The sequence below is a fragment of the Orycteropus afer genome, unplaced genomic scaffold (assembly GCF_000298275.1).
Source record: "Orycteropus afer afer isolate SDZICR_OR568_19922 unplaced genomic scaffold, OryAfe1.0 scaffold00094, whole genome shotgun sequence".
NCBI lineage: Eukaryota > Metazoa > Chordata > Mammalia > Tubulidentata > Orycteropodidae > Orycteropus > Orycteropus afer.
Genome location: NW_006921681.1, coordinates 7628927 through 7646767, shown reverse-complemented (window position 1 = coordinate 7646767; position 17841 = coordinate 7628927). Strand labels below are relative to the sequence as shown.

General features: G+C 51.5%; 1 non-coding gene across 1 annotated transcript; it reads right to left on the bottom strand.

Moving 5' to 3' along the window:
- Positions 1-994: 994 nt before the first annotated feature.
- On the bottom strand, positions 995-1065 carry TRNAE-CUC. The gene has a single exon. It is a non-coding gene; the product is annotated as a tRNA-Glu (tRNA).
- Positions 1066-17841: the final 16776 nt, after the last annotated feature.

The window sequence follows — 17841 nt, the reverse complement described above, 5'->3', positions numbered from 1 at the left end:
GGCAGGCCTTTCTTCCTGGTCTGTCTTAGTCTGGAAGCTCCACTGAAACCTATCTTTCATGGGTAACTCTGCTGGCATTTGAAATATCAGTGGTGTAGCTTCCAGCCATCACAGTAAGACAAGCTGACAGATAGACCTGTCGTTGTAGGCCCTGGAAATGCAGCAATGCCCTAAAGATACAAAAAGTCCCGCCCTTGTGCAGTTGACATTTAGTGGAAGGAGGCAAATGATGAATGAGACAAATAAATAAATAAATAGATGCTCGGTGGCAACTTGTGTAAAGGAGAAAATGAATGCAAGTTTGGAGAACAGGAAGTGTGTATGTGGGGTGTGGGGAAATGGTTTGTAATTTTAAGTGTTCTGTGAAGATGTCACTGAGATGGTGACATTCAGGTAAAGACGGAAAGGAGATGAGGGAGCAATCTCACCCTGAGATCTGGAAGGGCATTCCTGTTGGGGGAACAGCAGATGTGAGAGCCCAGAGGCAGCAAAGAGGCGGGGTGACTGAAGTGGGTTGTGAGAGGGGAGATGGTATATGCGGTCAAGCGGGATCAGGATGGGGAGACCCACAGCTCCCGTCAAACTTGTAGGTAGGCCATGATGAAAAATTCCCATTTTTTGAATGAAATAAACTTTTTGAAGAATTCTGAGTGACATGATCTGATTAAGCGCAGCTCTGTATTCACACACAAGACCAGACTGTCTCTGACTTCTCTCCTGGGTGCCATGTTGTTGTCATTATTATTGTGAGTTGCTGTCAAGTCAGCCCGCAGCTCCTGTGACCTTACGCACAATGGAACGAAATACTGCTGGTCCTGTGCCAGCCCCGTGATCAGTTGTGATCCACAGGGTTTTCGTCGGCTGATTTTTGGAGGTAGATTGCCAGGTCTTTCTTCCTAGTCCACCTTAGTCTGGAAGCTCCATTAAAACCTGTTGAACAACATAGCAACATGCAAACCTCCCACTGATAGATGGTTAGTGGCTGCATTTGAGGTGCATTGGCTGGGAATTGAACCCAGGTCTTCTGCATGAGAAGCAGAAATCCTACCACTGAACCACCACTTCCTCCACCCTGGGCCACGTCAACACCCAAACCTACCTGCATTTGCACTCAGCTCTCCCTCAGTGGCTGTGCTCACTAGACTTTGAATCATGGGGCAGGCAGGAATAGAGCTGAGGGGTCTGTTTAGAAATTGCCCTGCACCAGCCTCAGCCTCGGCGCCCCAACCCTACCTTGGGGGGCAGTTCAAAAACAGGGTTTTGTCCCTTTAAGCAGCCCCTCCTGGTGGCCCTGGCCTGCTTTATCTGAAGTCCAACCGCATGTTGTTCCAGGACCAATCCTCTTTAGCTAATTAATAATCTGACAGGAGCCACCCAGGGGATTAGCCGCTGAGCTGAGCTCCACCAAGCCCCAGCAAATGAGCCCTGTGCTCCTCAGGGATGTGGAGGTGACTTTGAGGGGCGCAGGGAGCAGGGACCCCACAGGTGAGCCTTGGAGTTGGGCAGTGTGGTAGTGACCAGTGAGGAGCAAGGGCAGGTAGGGAGACAGCTCTGGAAAGAGCCTCCTGAAAAGTCCCAACACCAGTGGGACAGCAATGTCCCTTACTGCCCTCACAGTCCTGCACCACCCTCCAGAAACCCTTACCCATCCGCCAGGTGTGACTGCTGGGCTAGGATTGCCAGATTAAGCAAATAAAAGTACAATACACCCAGAGGAGTTTGAATTTCAGATAAACAACCAATAATATTTAGTGTAAGCATATGCCATGCAATAGGTGGGACATATACTGAAAAATATTATCATTTATTTGAAATTCAAATTTAGCTGGATGTCCTGTATTTTCTCTGGGAACCCTAAGTGGGATGGGCCAGAGATTTTGGGACTTCCTGCCAAGGGGAGCCTGGGGCTTCCTCTGGAAGAGGAAGCACTCCTTGGGATACTGCCTAGAGACTTTGGGAGCAGGGCAGGGCTGGGGTCATTGTCCTCCTCTGCCTTGGTGCAGGGACAGGAGGATGGGGACAGAGGTTCGTTGTTTGCTCAAGGGTCTCAACCTATATTCAGGCTCAGCTGGCCCTTGGAGAGAGGAATCAAAGTCCCCTCTGAGTGGTCTGTGGCCCCTGAGCTGGGGAGCAATGCCTTAGGGTCACCTCCCTTCAGTGAGACTGGGGTCAAGGAATAGTATGTCCTCTCCTAGGGGGATGGCACCTGATACTCCTTGGGTAACTTTGACACATATGGGTCACCATGAGCGAGAATTGACCCCATGGCAGCTGGTTTAGTTTTTGGTTTTAGTTGTTAGCCAAGGGCGTTTGTTCTGAGCCCAGAGAGAAGGCTGCAGGAATGACCCCTCCTCACAGGAGGATAGGCACACACGGTCAGTGGGGACAGCCTGCTGTGTAGGACGACCTCTGTGTCCCAAGGCTCTGGACACTGAACAGAAATTCCCATGTGCTGATCTCTGAGCTACTGAGTGGCCCCAGGCCAGCTTCTCAAGGAGGGTGCCACATGCAACAGGGCTGGGGTGCCATTGTTGGGGGAGGAGCCATGGTCTTGGTGGGAAATTGAGTGGAGTCCCTTACCACTCCCTCTCACTCTGGTTCCCGTCACAGTGGCCAGGGAGCTCAGAGCAGTGAGGGGCTGAGGGGCCAGGACCAGCCTCCTATAGCCCAGGAGCTTGAGCCAGGTGGGTGCTGGCCCCTGAGGTGGTTGCTCCCAGGCTCCCCTCTATTTTGTTAAAAAATTAATCAAAGCACAAAGAAATTAAAACATAGGGTTTATTTGAGTAGTTATTCTATATGCATATAGGGAGGCTATTCTGATTAAAAAAAAAAAAATGTGACTCCACATAGGCTATTTACAGTGACGTTTACAAAGAGAAGAGGAGGGAGAGGAATAGAAAATCAACTGCTGGCGAATCCTAATGTGATTGATTGAACCCGGGGCCGTGTTCCTGAGATCAGCCGACATCAGGCTACTGAGTGGTCTCTGGCCTGCCCCCCTCCCCTACCACTCATTTGCACAAATCCTGAGGTTTATAAGATGAAGACGGGTACTTCATTTCTCAGGAAGCGAGGGAAATTACCTAAAGTTACTTTTTTTTTTTTTTTTTTGCATGAGATAAACTCTGAACTAGTTTATGATTAACAGATGTGTTTGTCACAAATGGGCTTGCAAAAATGTAATAAATGTGTTAAACTGGGCCTCAGTTTCCCAGGGCCATTAAGTTGATTCTGACTCACAGTGACCCTATTGGACAGAACTGCTATAGAACTGCCCCATAAGGTTTTCAAGGCCGTAAATCTTTGCAGAAGCAAGCTGCCTCATCTTTCTCCCAAGAAGCGGCTGGTGTGTTCGAACCACTGACCTTTTGATTAGCGGCCAAATGACTTAACCACTGTGCTGCCAGAGCTCCTTCAGTTTCCTTAAGGACACTATTGTTAATATTCATTTTTATTATTGATACTTATTATTAATATTCCTTAAAGCTGGACAAAATGCTGCAAAGTGATTTGTTTTCTTCTAAAAATAAACAAGTTAAGAGTTCTACAAGTTTTTGGGTGGCTTTAATTATTAATTTTGGGCTTGTGGGTAAGAGCTGTTATTGTTGGGTGCTTTTGAGTCAAATAGCTTTTGAGTCAATTTCAGCTCCTAGTGACCCTGTGTGACAGAGTCAAACTGCCCCATAGGGCTTTCTTGGCTGTGATCTTTATAGAAGCAGAACATCAGATCTTTCTCCTGTGCAGTCGCTGGCTGAGTTCAAACCTCCAACCTTTCAGTTAGCAGCCGAGCACTTAGCCGTAGTGCCACCAGGGCTCCTTTTTGTGAGTAAGAGAAATCCCTTAAAATCGAAGTAAGGTGTCTGTTCCTGATTTTTATTTTCCCAGTTCTCTAGGAGTTCACAGCATGTGGGATTCGGATACCCCTCCTGTGCCCTCGGAGGCCTCCTCCCCCACTCCCTGGGCTGCCCCCCTCCAGCCAGCCTTTCCCAGCACAGCCTGCCGGTGAGCCCTGTGGTGGAAGCCAGGGGTGGGGGTGCCGCCTGGGGGAACCTCTTCCGTTTCCCGAGCTCTCGGTCTCTTCCCCAGCGTGCCCGGTGGTTTGGCCCTGTTTCGCGAGCAGTCTGCTGCCCGTGCTGCCTCTGACCGACATCGTTAGCGTGGGTATTTATATTTCATTAATGACATTAAGCCCAAATGGCATTAAAAGCAAAGCTGGTGATAAATAGCTTATTAATAAACAGGGAGTGTGCCGTGCTGGCTGGCCTCTCCCAGCCCCGGTGTTAACCCTTGCTGCCCTAGATAAATAGGCTTCTCTTCAAAGCACCCTCTTATGATGGGACAAGAAGAGCCATGAGTCTCTGTTCTCCCAGGTCTTTAGGGTCAGGGCACCTTGGATTCCATCCAGGCCAATTCTGGTCCCTCGGGCATGCAAACCCTGGCGGACTTCCTCCCTACCTCTCATCAAATCCTCCCCCTTTCCTTGTAGTTCTGGGTGAAAGAAGTTAGGAAATGTGGCTTTTGCTATCACTGGCCTTGTCTAGGCTGTGAGCTTAGATCTTCTCCCATCACTCGGTGGCTCTGTCTGCAAAGAGGCTCATAGATTATTTGGAATCAAAAAAGAAAGATGCTCAAGAACATGACAATAGTAATTGTGTCAATGACAGTCATACTCAATAATGTTTGCCAAGTGCTAACTGTGAGCCAGGTGTTTTTTGCTCATCACTCAACATGCAGCATCCCTAGAGGCCTCCCAGTAACTCCAGTGGTTGCCCAGCTCGACCCCATTTTGTAACTGGGAGAGCCACAAGGCTCAGAAGAGTGAAGCAGCTTCACCAGCTGGGGCCACAGTACACAGCTGCTGGGTGCCGGTGTCGAGTAATGCCACATCTGTGTCATCGCACAGCCCCCATTCTCCCACAGGACCTGTTGCAGAGGGGCCATCCCTAGCTTCTGGGCCTTGGACCTGCCAGGGCTTCTCAGAGCTGTGAGCTGAGCCTTTGTTCTTTTGAACTCCTTGCCCTTGGGACTCGGGCTGCTCAGTTACATCATGCACCTGTCTAGGTGAGCCAGCCTGTCACGCCTGTCACATCACAGACCACACTACTCCCTAGAATGTGGAGGTGCCAACGGAGGGCACACGAGGTTGCCCCTGGTGCCACGAAGATCCCAACCAGCCTCTGCTTTGGCTTGGAACAGTGTCTCTGTGGTACCCTCCTGGGTTGGGTGGGGTCTGGTCAGAATTGGGTGGTTTGGGATTTGAAGCTGGTGTTCCTTGAATGTATGGCCTGCCCTTAACACTTCCAGGAGCCCCTGGACAGTGCAAATGGCTAACATGTTTAGCTGTTAACCAAAAAATTGGTAGGTCAAGGCAGGTGCCTCGGCAGAAAAGCTTGACAACCTACTTCCAAAAAATGAGCCACCGAAAACCCTATGGAGCAAAATTCCACTCTGATACACAAGGGGTTGCGGTGAGTCGGAATTGACTCAACAGCAACTAGTAACATGCCAAGAACTGGGCTGACTCAGCCCTGGTTCTCCCCCACCCCAGCCCCCTCCCTGAATTGAAAGCAAGCAGAGAAACTGGGACCTTGTCTAAACTTTTGCTAAGGGTCACCACTTGAACTTCTCACCCAGGGTTCTCATCTTCCTCTCTGTCTGTGTGGGGCTGTCTGTGCTCAGACCTGCAGAAGGGAGAGAAGGGACTCTCTTGGGGGTTTTGCAGCAAAGAAGGGAACGATGCTGGGGGCAGGGGTGGACAGAGAGTAAAGGTGCCATGTGGTTCCACAGAAAGTCTGGGTGGGTGTAGCGGGCACGTCTCTGGGACCATCTGGTCATGTCTAGTAAGCACTCTGGGAGGATGGAGAGCTAATTAATTAGTAGACCTCCTGCTGCCTGCTCGAGGGGCCTGGCCCGCTGCTGCCTGCCCTGGGAAGGAAGTTGGGAAGCAATGGCCCTGGGGTTCCTTGTCCAAGAGGAAGTCTGCTTCTCACCCTGATGGATGGGAACCTGATCACCCCCCAAAGAGAAAAGCAAGCAAGAGGGAGCTGGTGGAGAGGCCTCCCAGAGGCGCCACACCCAGCCACGGTGGGGATGCCGGACTGCCTCGGAAAGTCTGATTCACGCCAGCTTCCCCTCCCAGGGTGACCTTCCAACTTGCTTTGGCCACACAGGCCTTGGCAGTCCTGGCAAGCCATGGTGGGTGGCTATGAATTGGAGGCCCTGCAGAGTCATGAGCGTCACTTTACACTAAGTGCATGGATAGGGCATTCAGCTGGAGACCAAGAAACCCTGTACAGGAGCAGGTGGGGCAGGGCCAGCCAGGCCTGTCCTGGGCTTAGACTTGTGGGCAGATGGGAAGGTAGAGCTGGGCTTTGGAGCCAGGCAGGCCTTAGTTGCAACCCTGGCCCACCATCTTCTGCATGTGTGGCCGGTTGCTTAACTACACTTGGCCTCAATGTCCCCCTCTGTGAAATGGGGACAGCAGCGGTTTATTTGCAGGGATGTGGCCAGTAAAGTGCCCACAGCAGGACTCAGGCCCAGTAAGTGCTGTACAAGTGGCAGCTGCCGCCCGTGTGTTTGTTAGGCCTACTCCAAATCAGTCGTTACTGGTGTTTTGTTCTAGAAACAGGAGAGGGAATGAGTAGAGCCAGAGCTCTGCTCCTGCTGAGGGGGTGTGGCCACAGTAGTAAGGGCAAGCTGGCCATTCTATCCATTCTGTGGTACCTCCTCCTGCTTGAGGCTTAGAAGGATGAGCGGGAACAGAGAAGGCTTCTGAAAGAGGAACATGACGTGCCCTCCACCCCGTGAGTGCAGATCCAGAGATGGAGCAAGGCCTGGGTGTGGCCGACTCCAGCTCCAGGTAGCTGTGGGCTCTGTGGGAGAACAGGATGGGGGTCCTCATCATGGGTGTGCCTGCTGCCCGGGATGCCACCTGTAGTGAAGTAGGGTTGCTCGCTCTCCCCTTTCCCTGGCGGTGCCTGCTTGTAGGGGGTGCCCCTTAGACCAGCCTATGACTGGACTTGTGTTGGCAAGTACTCCTCACCACCCCTCCATGAGAGGATAGAGGCAGCTTCCACCTAGACCTGCCCAAGGGCAGGACTGTGACAACAGCTTATGCCTACTGGATGCCCCCTGGATATCGGGGTAGAATGTCTTTCATCCACCACTGGGACATGGCCGTTGTTATAACATCCATGGCAGCATTGCTTCTGCCACGGTCTGGCGCACACTAGACCTGGCACTTGGCAAGATCCCAGCCATGGGGTTTAGCTGGTCTGCTGGATTGCATCCATTTAGATGAGAGATGAGAGTCTGGACCCCCTCCCTCTCCAGACCCTCACCTTCCCAGCCCATCCCCAAGGACTGCTCCCCCTTTCCATGTCCGGCCCTGCATTTAGCTTGGTTTCTCCAAGGGCCAGAAGCTCAGCAGGGCCTTGGGAGTGGCTCATGAGTATCCAGTGTGTCCTGGGGTGAGGGATCCGTGTGTGCTTATCTGTCTTGACGCATGGCATGGCCCACTGGGTGACTTCTGTGGCGTGCTACTTGTCACACTGAAGATTTCTGAGTGTCCACTCCTAGCTAGGAGAGAGCGCATGGAGAGAAGTCTTGTTTTGTCCACACAATCTCAGTGCATCCTATTACCCTGGACCCAGGGGAAGGGTTTGGGGTTCCAGTCTAGAAGACAACCACAGGGGCTGGAAGAAGGTGAATGTGGTGTGAGGGTAAATTGGACAATGGCCAGGGAGCTGGGCCTTTTGGCTTGATGAACACATCTTCCAGTAGCCAAAGGCCACTCCAGATCCAAAGCTTTGTCTTTGCCTTGTCTACTTGCCTCCAAAGAAGTGGAAAATAGCTCACCTTCCCTTGAGCCCTCTGGGGCCCGGACACCAAGTCAGCCTCAGCAGGCTGGGCTATGGGATGGCCCTTGGAGAAGGACCCAGGACCAAGGCTGGCCCTTGGCTGGGGTGTGAGGTGATATCTTGGCACTCTGCCTGCCTCCAGTGATGGGCAGTGCCAGCCTAGTCAGTGGGCACTCCCGATGCCAGCCACAGGCGAGAGGTGCCATTATCTGAAGCCACTGGACCTAGGCAGAGGGAGGGGTCACAGGCTCATTCTCCTCTCTGGAAGCCTTCTCGTACTTTCATTTTCTTTTTGCCACTATTTTTTTCTTGGGGTCTAATTAAAGACTTGGAGCCGTTTACAGCCTGTGGTTGGCTTTTTATTTGGATCCTTGGCAATTACCTCTGCCCTAAAATAAGTTTCGATGAAACAGGGGTAGGATTTTTCTCTTTGGCCAAGTTCTCAGCTTTAATTTTGCCATGTGTATGTGGGAATGTGTGTGTGTGTGTGTGTCTGTCTGTCTGTCTGTATGAAATGGAGTATATGAAGCCTATCTCTCCTCCCATTTACAAATACCTGGCTCCTTCTCCCTGTCCCCATCTCAAGTATCCCTATGGCCAAGGCAGAGGCCTGGACAGTGGGAACAGTATGTCCTCAGACTCGCCCTGCCCAGAGGCAGCCCTGTGACAACAGGCAGGCCATCTGTTGACTCTGCCCCAGTTTCTTCACCTGGGAAATGGGGCCAGGTGGGCTGGACCTGCCAGAGGCTTCCCTGGCAGTACAGCTTTGGACCAGCCCTCTTGCCACAGCAGAGTAAGGTCATCCCCTGGGGTAGGAGGAAGCCACCACCAACGCCAGCAGCCCCATTTTCCTGTCTTGATCAACACACCTTATATTTGCATAGGCGCATACCATCACGCCTCTAAAGCTCTTTCACTCACTTTGCCCCTCAATTCTCCCAGCCACCCCGGGAAGCAGCTATAACTGTCCCACTTTTTAGTGGGACACCCTGCGGCTGGACATAATTAGTGGCTTTTCTGATGTCCCTTAGCTTACAGGGGACAGAGTCTTGGGATTCAAACCCCAGTCCACTGATCTTCAAAACTCACACCCAGGGCCGGCAACATAATTTGTGAGGCCCTCTGCAAAATGAAAATGCATGGCCCCTTGTTTGAAACATGTGGTGAATTTCAAGGCAGTAGCAGCAGATCATGAACCCAGACATGGGCCCTGCTAAGCGTGGGGCTCTGTGTGGCTGTACAGGTGTGTAAAGCCTGCCCACAGCCCCCTTAGTCTCCTTCTCCTCTTCACCCCTGTTCCTACTGTGTGCCAGAGAGAAGGAAGTTCAACAGAGGCCAGGGCTTCTCCGTGTCCCTTCAGCTCTCTCCTTCAGATGGAGCAGACTCCGGATTTCCCACCCTTGTTCCATCTCTCCTGACCCCTGTCTTGAAGAAGCACTATGCCCTAGTATGCCACAGGCTCTCTGGGGTTCCTTGGATCCCTTAGGACCCCCATGCCTATCTAAGGCCACCTGAACCATCAGTCAAAGCAGTATATATATATATATATATATATATATATATATAAAATCAGTTGCCATTAAGTCAATTCCAACTCCTTGTACCCTACATTTACCAGAGTCGAACTGTGCTCCACAGAGTTGTCCGTGGCTGATTTCTAGATCACTAGGCCTTTCTTCTGTGGTACATCTGGGTGGTCAAACCTCTAACCTTTTGGTTAACTGTTTGTACCACTCAGGAACTCCTTAGATCAGTCAGAGGTGAGGAAATCAAAACAGGACAAAAAGAACTTTAGTAAGAGCTGTGTCTCCTTGGGGTAGGGTGGATGAATATTTTGGAGAGTCAACCCCACCTCCCCAGTTTCATTCTAGAGCCTCACAAAATCTTTTTGTCAAGTTGAAGCTCATGATGACCTGACAACAAGATCAGACCAGACTGAAAGCTGAGGTTTGAGATGGAAGGTCAGGCAGCCCATTGCTAGGGCTAATCTGAAAACTACCTAGCTGGCTGCTTGGAATTTGGGGTAGCGGTGGACTCTGGGTGGGTTTTGAGAAGTTCCTGGTGGTAGATGGATGGGTTGAATGTACCTCTGTGCATGTGTCTGTGTAGACTGGTGTATGCCTGTTCTAGTGAGGACACGACTCTCCAGCCATTTAAATAAGAGCAGTTGGGATGGATGGTGCTCTCTTGCTCGCTGCCTCCAGGTGGAGCAGGCTTTACCTGCCCACCTGGGACCACTTTCCCTGGTCAGTACACACCTGCCTACCATCCTTTCTCCCTTGCTAATGGACACACACCTCCAAGGGGTCTGGGTACCAGACCCTCTTGGCCCTAGGGCCCCACCCCCAGCACTCTCTGCTGTTGCACCTACTTCTTGGAAAACCCTGCAAATTTTGGAACTCCGGCAAGCTTTGGGGTAAAATTTGTTTGAAATGCCACAGCAGTTGTTTTTCTGAGGAGAGGAGCTCTGTCTTAAATTGAGGGTGGGGTGGGGGTGGGAATCCCATAGACTTAAGGTCTGAGGCGTTTGAGGGTGGAAGAGAGAGTGCCCGAGTTTCCAAGGACTGATTAGATGGCATGCCAAGTGTATTAAATTTTGCAGACATTTTAACAGCAATATGCTAGATAGTTGGGTGTCCCCTGAGGCGGCTGGATTTTTTATATCCTTCACAGAAGGTCAGAACCCTCTTCTGCCTGCCTCCCCCCTCCCCCCATGCTCTTCTCTCTCCTTCTCTCTCTTGCTGACTCTCACCCGCCCTTCCCTCAACAATTTTCCTTGCTTCTTGCTCTCTGTTCACGGAGAGCCTAAATGACGTGTCTGGTCCCAGCCTGGGAGAGAGAGCCCTCCTGCCCTCCTGTCCGGGGACAGACAGGCATGAGTGAGGAGCTTGATTTCTGTTTTTCCTACCCTTCTGCCTTCTTCCCCCCTACTTTGGAGACTGTTGTAAGATGTACTCCCCCCCCCCGCCTTATTTTTATAGGGGAAAAAAAAAGGCAGGAAAAGAATCCATCTGGCATATGAATAATTGAAGTGGCTCAACTCTGTTCCTGTTGCTGCTGTTTGTTCTCGGCTCCCCTGGCCCCAGCCCATCCCCCTGGGTCCGGGTCTCTAAGCGGAGGATGTGTGGGCATTCTTAGAAGGTTCTCGGGGGGCGTTTGGAAATGGGGTTTCTTTCTGCCTGTCCACGGGGACAGCCTGCATCTGACAAGTTTCCCTAAATATCACTCAAGCTCGAAGGTGCCCTCAGCCCTTAGACTTCAAGGGACAGCTTCCCCTGACGTTGATCTCCCCTAGGGACACTCTGGTTCATTCTCCGACTCCTCCTGCCCCCCGGATTCTGCTTCTCCAGCCTGAAGGTTGTATGCCCACTCCCCACCCTGAGGGTCAAGTGCTGGAGGACTCTTGAGTGGAGAAAAGGGGTCTTTGAAGTGCACACAGCAACTCACTCTGCTGGTGCCTAGGGGCTACTGCCACCCATAGTCTCTCAGCCCACCTAGGAGCTGACCTGGAGCCCCTTGCTCAAGGTCTGGGAGTTCTGGGCAACCCATGCCCCTTCCTCTCCCTCCCCTCCATCTATCTAGCAGGTCACCCCTTGTCAGGGGGAGGTCCTCTGCTTCACTTTGGTACCACATGGCCATGGAAGTAGATTGTACTATCTTCCTTCCAAGGACCAGCTGGTGGGTTTGAACTGCCAATCTTCTGGTTAGCAGTCAAATGCTTTAGGCACTAAGCCACCAGAGCTCCTTACCTCTTTTGTTAGGAGCCCTAAAAGATGGAGATTTTAAACTTTTTTCCATTGGGACAAGTTAGTAGAAAGCATAGTGGCAGGAGGTTGGGACCAGGGTGAGCAGGGGCAAGAGAATGGACGATGGGCTGGCTCGAACCAGCTACCTGTTCACTTTCCAGAGCCTGGGCCAGCTGCACACTAAGCTCCTGTGCCTGGGGCCTGAGAATTCACTGTCTCTTTAAAACCATTTAGAGGAAAAACAAAAGAACTTTAGTGCATTAATTCTAGATGAAGATGGGTCTCCAGATGACAGCCTGATCCACATTATTCCCCACAAGACAACTTCCCCTCTCCTCTCCCCCTCCCGCCTTCCTGCCCCCCTGTCCAGCCTTTGCCGACAACAATGGCTCTTTGCTTTGTGAAAAGCTGACATAGGGTTCCCTATGAAGTGTATTTGTGTGCTTAATTTCTGGAAAGTCAATATTTGGTTTGTTTGTGTGGGACATCATGTCTGTGTCGTGGGAGGTTTAGGCGCGCAGCCCTGGAGCCTGTCACTGTAAAGTGCTATGGGCATGTGGGTATTCCAGGATGGCCAACCAGCCATGGGGCAGGCATGTGCATCACTGGGAAGTGGCAAGTGTCCCTGTCTCTGAGCTTTCTGGTCAGGCGTGCTAGGTCTCTGAAGATGCCCCCATAGAAGGAGGTTGTGAGCAACATCAGAACATTCTAGATCTTTCCTTGGTTAAGTAAAAAAAGGAAAACTGCCCACTAAGCAAAATAATAATAATAATAACTCAGATGAAATTCAGATCAGGTTCGTTAATATATAACTATATCTATATATATGTAATATATATAAAAGTCATTTGTAAAGACTCCTACACACGTTATAAAAGCTGCAAAATGTCTAGCATTCTAGGGCCTGGTACAAATAATTAGATATTTATATCCAATAAAACTGGTTTGATGGGGAAATCGTTTCCCCCCGAGTGGATTCTCAGTGGAGGACGAGTTTCGGTGGTTGGGTTTGTTTTTTTTTTTCTGACAATAAAAGCAGGGGTTTGGCACCAACAAAAGTATTTCCCGTAAATATCTAAATCGCTTTTTTCCATTGTGAACTCGGTGAGGCGGGCCCAGTCAAGCCAGCCCAGCGTACCTCTCCTCCCTAGACTTTTTCTTTTCACTGGGGAAATGCATGTGTGAAGCCTCCTCCGGGCCCCACGAGGCTGAGCTTCTGCCCAAGATCAATGCCGGCACTTGCATGTACCTTGTGTCGGCTACACCGGCCATCCTCCAGTCACGATCAGCCTAGAACATCCACCAGTGGGGTTTTCTTATCGTGGCTTTTTTCTTCTCTTTTCTTCTCTTCTTTCTTTTTGTTTCCTTTTTTTTCTGTTCTCTTTTTTCTCCCCCCCTTTCTTTTCTCCTTTTTTCTCTGAACAATTCCTTACAATAGGGCTTCTGCTCTCATGATCCCTTACAGCCCGATCATCAAGCCCTTATACTCTCAGCTTTCACTTCTCTTAACTTTCAGACCCTTTCCTAAATTCTGCTAGCCACCTGGCCCATTGCCTTTGGGGTCTCTCTTACGGTACACCCTGGGGAAAAGTATGCCCTATTGCTCTGGCCTGGGGAGCCTCTACCCCCACCCTCTTTCTCTTCCATCTGCCACACAGTCGTAGGCAGACAGGGCCAGACGGAACTGTGAAGTCCCACTCTCCCATTACACAGATGTGGAGCTGGAGCCCAGTTGGGCAGGCAGGGTCGTGTCGTGAAGGGGCTTGCTGGCTGCAGGTTCACAACTGGGAAGGTGCAGAGCTGGGGCCGGAAGCAACGCTCTTTGACATCCAACTGGTTCTGGGCGTGTGGAAGATGCACAGGCCTGGCTCTGCCACGTGCTAGCTGGGGGACTTTAGGCAAATGGCCTCTCCTGTCTGGATCCTGCGTTTCTATATTTGTCTCATTGGATTAATCGTTCATATGTCATAGGGTTGCTGGGAGGAGTGAATAAACTCAGGTATGAAAAGCCCTTAAGGGTGGTGGAAATCATTATTAGCCTGAACTAAAGGATGGGTGGGAGCTCTGGTAGCATAGTGCCTAAGGCACTTGACTGCTAAGCAGAAGGCTGGCAGTTCAAACCCGCCAGCCACTCCTCTGAAGGAAGATGGGGCAATCTATTTCCGTAGTGATACTGTCTCGGAAACCCAAGGAGGGGTCGCTATGAGTCGGGTCCAACTCGACGGCACATAACAACAACAACAAAAAAGGATCGGTGGTGCAAGTAATTAGCACATTCCACTGCTAACCAAAAAGTTAATGGTTCGAGTCCACCCAGAGGTGCCTTGGAAGAATGACCTGTCAGTTTACTTCTGAAAAAACAGCCATTGAAAATCCTATGGGGCACAGTTGGACTCTGGCATGCGTGAGGTTCGCATGAGTTGTAATCAACTGGACGGCAACCAGTTGTGGATTTACAAGATGAGGACACACTCCTCACCACATCGCTGTGGCACCACAGTGAGATAGTGTCCCCAGAGGACTCCACCTATGTGGTAAGATTGCTTTGCCCCTTCCTCTCCACATGACTGGGATCCACCCTCTTGGGAGGATCCCCTTTGAGACAAGAGTGCCTTGCAGCTTCTCAAAGGTCAAGCCTTGACCTACTTCTACTGGGCGGAATGGAAGAAGAAGCCATGAGCCATGGAGCTTGTTAGAATGCCTGGGCTGCAGGCATCAAGGTTTGGTCAGGAGCTAGAAACCCAAGAAAAGTCCTGAGAAACAGAAGAGGTGAATTCGATGCTTTTAACAAAGACCACCTTGTATCTGGGACATTTGGGCTGGGGAGCTCTGGTGGTACAAATGGTTGAGCACTCAGCTGCTAACCAAAAGGTTGGCAGTTTGAACCCACCAGCAGCTCTAAGGGAGAAAAGAGAAGATTACCATTTTCTAAACTCTATGGGGCAGTTCCAGTCTGTCACATGGGCTCTGTGTGAGTTGGAATAGATTTCATGACACTTAACAACAGTGTTTGGGCTGTTTGGTACTGGTAGGCCCCTTTTTTGACAATGGTCTTTCAGACCAGAGATTTGAAGTCTCCTGAAGGGTTTGCGGGAAGGTGAGGTAGCCAGTGAGCTGAGAGGAGGAGGGAATGGCCTGGGAGTGGGGTGGGGACTGCTAGAAAATGTCTGTTAGCCCAAGTGGGAGCAGCCAGCTTAATTACAGAGCCATGAATAGAGGGAAAATAGACAGCCCTTGATATGCAGCTGGGACTGCGAGTCACCAATGTCACCGTCACATGCCACACACCCCCACAGCCTCCCCTGCCTTGATGCCCCTTGTTCACCCTCACCAAGTGCACTGCCCTCTGATGGCAAGGGTTGGGGGTGGGCCCCTGGGGAGTGTTCCCACCGTGGTGCCCCGCAGAGTGGCATGCACACACTTTTTCTGCCCCTTCTCTTGAGAGCAAAGTGACCCACAGCACACACGCACACTCACATCACAGATCCTCTCTGGCTTTAGGCGTCATAGCACTTTTTATGGGGAGGGGGTTTGTCTGGTCAGACCCCCGAAAACAGAATTACCCTCCAACAGAGCTGATGGATTGCCTCTTAGGTGTCTTGCTTTTTGTTATTTCTTTCTTTTCTCTCTCTCGCTCCTTTTTTTTTTTTTTTGCTAAATTAAAAAAAAGAAAAAGCAACTCAACAAGAAGCAGCACTCACGCTTCCTCTGACTGGCTCTCTGAGAAGCCAGTCAAATCTCCCCTTGTTGAGAACATTTTGACAGCATAAAATTGCTGCCGGAATGTGACTTTAGCAGAAAAAAAAAAAAAGTTAAAAAAAAAAAAAAACCTTCCTTCATGCATATGGAGTTTTTTGGAAAAAAAAAATGGTATTTTAATGCTTTCTATTAAATTGGGACTAAAAGTGGTGTCTTAATTTGCATGCATTAGCATATTTGCATATAGATCACTGAAATGGTGGAAGAGAGAAGAGCCTTTAAATGAAAATTCTTTTAAAGGCACAGGCCTGCCTGCCTCTCCCTCTGGAGTTTATTCTTCATCTTTCTGCTCACCTCCCACCCCACCCTTTTGTAGCCATGCAGCAAATGGACGTGAGGGCCAAAGCACTGCCTCTTCCATGGTGTCTCAGGGCCACCTCAGTGGGCTGGGAAAGCCCTGGCCATTGGTCATCTGCTGGCCCTGCAGTGGCCTGGTACAGATAGGACTTCCTGTCAGCCTAGGGACTGCTCCCTTCCTGTCTGTCAGTGAAGCTCTGGAGGGAGCAGCCTGTGTCCACAGCACCAGGCAAGTGACCTCCTGGCTCCACATCCTCTACCGGCCAGACTCCTGCCCCTTTACTGGCCTTTTCCCACACATACTGCCTCAGGCCTTGTTGGTTCTCTGCAAGCTAGTGGTGGGGGCACCCTTCCAGCCACTGGTCTGAGCCTGCAGGTACCTGGTGCAAAGGGAGGGATGGGGTGGGATGCTCTCGGTCCTTCTGGTGTTCTCCATGATGTCAGCCCTTTGGGACCAAGACTTTCCCCAACTCCCCCATTCCCACCTCCCTCAACCACCAAGGCCCGGGCTGATATGTCATCCAGGTCTCTAGTTCAAATGTCTCTCCTCATAAGGCCTTTCCTGGCCCTCTGTTAAAGCAGCCCCTTTCATTCCTTGGACACTCTCTGTTACTTTGTCTTCATAGACCTCATTAGTTGTCTGTTTTACTCAGTTCTTTGGAGGCCTGTTCTCATCCCTGCCAGGTGTAAGCTCCATGGAGGTGGAGGCTTTGGTTTGGGCCCATTCATGGCCACCTCCCTAGTGCTTAGAGCCTGCCTGGCACGAGACTGTTCAGTACCTGTTTGTTGAGCGAACGAAAGGGGCCTGAGACCCCTGCCAGAGCTGAAGCTCTGCCCCTCCCTTCCTTAGATGTCCTCAGTCTAATGCATACTGACCTCAGAGCCCCAGGGACGGTGCCCTCCCTGGGGAACAGGTGCGGGCTCAGCCAGGGTCTCCCACTCTGGTCTGTGGCTCGGCCCACTCTCGCTCCTTCAGATGGCAGCCTGGAGCCAGGCATGGCCTGCTGGGCAGCAGCTCAGAGTTCCAGCTCAGGAGAATAGTAGAGCCAGGCAGCCCAAGGAGCCAACTCCATACAGCCACGTGAATCCCCTAGGACTCTTCCTGCAGGGGTGGGAAGTGGCGGTTCCCCAGAAACTTCAGGCTGGAAAGCGGGCAGTACCTCAGCGCTCTGTGAGCGGCTTGTACCAGCTAGCTGACCTTGGTTGGGTGACGGAGTCCTGGGGAAGCCTGACCACCCGCTGTGCACTCTGAGGGCTGGCCAGGGAGGTGAGGTCTGGCTGCTGAGTTCTGCCTGCCTCCCGTGCTGTTCCCCTCTGGTGGGCTGGGCACTCTGGAAGGCCCCTCCAGGTGGACGGCAGCCCCGGGCTTCATGCCCAGCCTGACGGGGGAGGGCCTTAGAGGGCGAGGGGGAGACCCGGGTTGGAGTAGGGCTGTGCCTCTACCGCTAATGAAAATCGGAAACCAATTGAGTAGGACAAGGTGCCCAGCCAGCAGGTTGTGGGAACAAGGGGCCTAATGGATGTGGCTGGTGGGGGGAGCGGATGCCTCATTGATCGGCCAGGGCTATATTTATCCTTCTTGGGTCTGTGGCCCCAGCAGCTGGGGGGTGGGGTGCAGGGATAAATAAATGGCCACTGAAATATTCATAAGCTGCACATGCACATCCGTGGTTGGGGGCACCGCCAAGGGCCTGCTCTTACTTCCTTCACCCCATCTCTTTGCAGAAGCCTTTCAGGAAATTCCTCCCACCTGAGCCAGGTGAAGTGCAACACAGCCCCACAGGCACTCAGCCCAGCCCAGGGACCCCAGGAGCATCTGCCAGGGGTGAGCACCTCCTACCCTGGGCTGGCTGACTCTGCAGGCACACCTGATTCCTGCACCCACCATTTCATGCAGACATGCTCCGATATCCCTGTTCCTTAGTGATGGGTTGGACACACTGGGCTGTGGCCACTGGCCTGACCCCTTGTGTCCCTGCTGGGGTGTGTACTCCTCAAGGACAAGCATGTGGGTCTTTTGTCCCTGTATTTCCCACTGGGCCTGGACTGGCAACTACACACACACAGAGGGCCCTTGTATATACGTGATGGATAAGAACTCAGAAGTGGGTTTGCTTCTCTACACTGCCGTGTGTTATTAACCAATGACTTCACCTCACTGAGACGCAGTTTCCCCTTCT